This window comes from Carlito syrichta, unplaced genomic scaffold (genome assembly GCF_000164805.1).
Source record: "Carlito syrichta isolate Samal-C Ts95f unplaced genomic scaffold, Tarsius_syrichta-2.0.1 Scaffold117927, whole genome shotgun sequence".
In the NCBI taxonomy this organism is placed as follows: Eukaryota; Metazoa; Chordata; class Mammalia; order Primates; family Tarsiidae; genus Carlito; species Carlito syrichta.
The window spans coordinates 219,329-223,309 of NW_007062023.1; positions in this window are offsets into that span (position 1 = coordinate 219,329).

Here is a 3,981-nt window from a genome sequence, read left to right on the forward strand (position 1 = left end):
CACACCGCTTACCACGACGTGGTTGCAGCGCACGACGGACTCGTTCACCCACATAGCCTCAAAGACCTCCTCCAGCCCAAAGCTGCACTCCAGGGCTGCACCCTGGGGAGAACAGCGGGGGGGGAAGGGAGCTTGAGGAGAGCCAGGCCAGCACCCATCGTGCTTATCTCCACCAGACGTCATAGACTGCTATCCTGAAAGGGGGGGCCTGGTCCACCTGTCAGGCCTTCGCCTGTGCTATACTGTCCCCCAGAATTCCCTTCCTGGCCGTCTTGTCCCGGAGTTGAAGGAAGCAAGGAGAGCACAAACACCTGGAACCCGGCCCCGTGTTTTCTGTACTGACAGCCTCTCCAACATCCCCAGATGGCCTAAACCGGGCGCCTCTCTCCGCCCTCACGGCCCCAGTGCCCGTGAGTCTCCACCTGCTCCTTCACCTGCACAGGCCACCTCTGCCCTGCAAGGCCACGCCCCAGACGTGCCACAACACAGCCCAGGCTGCCCTGCCCTGGGTCTCGCCCCAGCCCACTCCTGTAAGTGAACAGCTGGCTCCCTGCAAAGCTCCACCTGGCCTTCAAAATGCGGCTCAGATGTCGCATGGCCCAAGCCATCCCAGATGCTCCTCTCAACTTGGAGGGGTGCCCTCACTTGGTCCTCATTCATTCTCTCGGCAGTGACCATCTGGGTGTGTGCTGGGGGCTCCAGGAAGCTCCAAAACCCGCCCTCCCCCGGTGTCAGGTCTCCCATTAGCCCAGCTGTTTACACCTATCTTCTTACCCACTGGGGAGGGTCGGGACTGGGCCTTGGTCCTTTGGATACCCATCCCCAGGGCAGCAGAAAGCCATTGGGAGAACTCAGGTTCCACCTCACTCAGGCCTGGGTTCACATCCCACCTCTGCTACTTCTAGCTGTGAAATCTTAGGCAAGTTGCTCTACTTCTCTGAGCCTTGATTTTCTTAACTGCACAACAGAAATAGGCTTCCCTACCTTGCAGGGTTGCTGGGAAACTGGAGAGCATGTATCTAGTGGGCTGCACACTGTAGGTGTCTAACATGTGCTTGCTATTATTATTACAGTATATAATATAACAATAGCATTGTTATTATAGTACGCAGGAGGTGTTCCATAAATTTTGGCTGAGTAAATAATCAGGGCTCAATTCCCTAGTCTCATCTTGCCCTCCCAGGAGCAGCATCAGTAAATATTTGCTGAGTGAACAAACTCAGGTTTCAAGTGTTAGGCCAAGCCCCCAGCCAGCCATGTGGCAGGACTTCCTGTTTATGTCCCTGTCATTAGCAGATGTGACACCCTGAGGTGAAAGCAGGTCAACCTCCTCCTTTCTGGGGTCCCACCCCGGAAACAAATACAGACCAGTGGCTGCTGACAGGGCCAAAAGCCTGCTGTACCCCCTGCTGAGCTAAGCTGGAGATGAGTCTGACCTCTGTTCTCAGCCTCCTCGGGACAGCCGACCCAGCCTGTCCTGGGCTCCCCAGGGCTCAGACTCAGCAAGCAGGACTGCTGCAGAGCCTGGGCCCCACCCTGGGCCTACTCTCAGTGTTGTAGAAGCAGGCAGGGGGCAGGAGGACAGGGATCCCGGCAGCTCGGCGAGAGCGGAGATGTGCCCCCTTACACAGCTGGAAAGAATCAGTCAGGACTCGGATATGGCTCAGGCCTCCCGTCCAGGCTCCCGCAGCCAGGGTGCAGAAACGCCATCCCCACCCGCCCAGGCCCGTTGCTGTTGCCGGAGGCCCTTGCCGTCCCTGGCCCTCCCAGAGCACCAGCCCCTGCCACGAGGCTTCCTGACACATCCCAGATGCCTGGCACGTGGCCCCCACGTGTGACAGCCCTCGCGGGCCCCAGCTCCTCCGTGGAAGTGACAGATGGTGAATGCCAGGGAGCTGGGGAGGGGTGGCTGGCACACCTCCAGAACTTGTCAACGCTTTCCACCCAGGACGCTCCTCCAGGAGGGGCCCAGAAAGGGGCTGCACCCCTCCCCCAGCCCAGATGGGGTGGGTCTGGTTGCAGGGAAGAGCACTGGACCAGGAGTCCGGGGTTCAGGACAGGTCCAGCCCTATGCTGTGTGACCCGGGGTCACTGACTTCCTGGGTCTCATTTCCCCCATCTGGACAAAGGAGTTCTGTGGCCGCTTCCAGGGGGACCAGAAAGCCACCAACTGCCCAGAACCAGCCCTGACCCCGGGTGGGTGTGTCTGGGGCGAGCAGAGGGGGCACAACATGACAGTGTCCACACACGGGAGCAGTGCTGGGCAAGGGGAACCTGAGGGTCGCGACTCTGGGGCGCTGGCCCGGGTTTCCCTCAACAGCTGTTGCCACCGGCTGTGCCCGTTGGTCCGGCCCTCACCACCAGGTCCCTTTCCCCAGCCCGGGGCAGCCAAAGCAGGGGTCGCCTGCCGGCAGGAGGGGAGTTACTAGCCTGCCTGCCCCCAGGCTCCCCTCGCGCCCAATGGGTCTGGCCTGGTCTCTACTTACTTGGAAGAAGGCGGCGTTGGCCAGAGGCACCAGGATGGTCTGGGAACTGCCTGTAGGCACTGGAGCCAGGGGTGAGGGCAGGGTCCGAGGGCAATCCTGAGGGCTCTGTGTGGAAACACGTGGAGAGGGTTGCAGGGGCATTTCAGAGATGAGGCAGGAGGGTCCACTGCCCCCTGGCCTGCCCCAGGTGCCCCGGCCTCCCTGGGGAGATGCCCATTGGCCTGTGCGGTGAGGAAACACCGATAATAAAGTCCTGACAGCCACTGCCGAGGGCACAGGTCCAGCGTCTCCCAAGTACCGTGCTTAATGCTCACAGTGACCCTACGGGCAGGTTTTATCAGTCCCATATTACAGATGAGGAAACTGAAGCACAGAAAGATGAAATAACCTGCCCAGTGGTGCAGAGTTCGCTTCCTCCGTGACTGCTTCCTGGCCTCAGAGGAGGCCAGGAGGAGGCTGAGTTCAGGGCCCAGGCTGTCTCTGGGCTGCACCATCCCCAGCAGTAGAACAAGGGGCTGCACCCGCTCCCTGAGGCTCCCCTTGGGTCTGCAACTCTGGTTTCCAGACTGGCACGTGCTAAATGATTCATAAAAGAAAAACCCCAGGTTCCCAAACAGCCCATGGGAAACAGGCCACAAGGGCTAGGAATGCCAGATGGACGTTTTAATGTATTTTATGTTTAATTGTTGACACCGGAGCAGGAGGACATTTTAAAGGGGTCCTGGTAGCACCAGACTCCAGTGGACAGCCCTCCCTGCCACCTGGGTGCAAGTCACAGCCTCTGGGCGAAGTCTGCCAGCCCCCAGATACTTCGGGGAAAAGCCTGGGCTCTGGTCAGACACGTCACTGGCCCCGTCACTGGAGGTGGTCACTGAGGCCCGACAGAGCAGTGGCGACTTCATGGAAAGATGGAAAGAAGGGAGGGAGGGAGAGGGGAGGGAGAGGGGAGGGAGAGAAGGAAGGGAGGAGGGAGGGGGAGGAAGGGCAGACGGGGAGAGAGGGGTGAGCTACCTGAGGGCCCCTGCAGACTGGGCTCTGAGCCCCGTGTATCTGACTCGGCTCCCACGAGCCTGGGTTGGTGTCAACTTGCAGACGCCCAGCCCCACGCCAGGGATGCCACGCCTGGTTTGGAAACTGCCATCTCCAGGGTCCTGGGGGCCATGCCCCAGCACACAGAATAAGAAACTGAGCCGCGGGAGGGGCAGGGCCTGGGACCCTAGTGGTCTCTCTGAGCGGGGACGTCTGGCGCTCCCAGCGGGCCACGTCCTACCTGCTCCCACTCTTAGAGGCCGACCTGCCAGAATCAGGAGCGGGGCAGGGCTGGGGACCTTGAAGTAGCCACACCCACACCAAGGGCCTGTGAGGACCCTCCAGCCCAGGCTTCCTGCTCCTGCCCCGGTCAGGGCGGGAGGATTTGGGTGAGAGTCAGGCTAGAGAGCAAAAGCCCCGGAGAGGCCATGTGTGTCTACTCGAGGCCACCCAGCCAGGGCCAAAG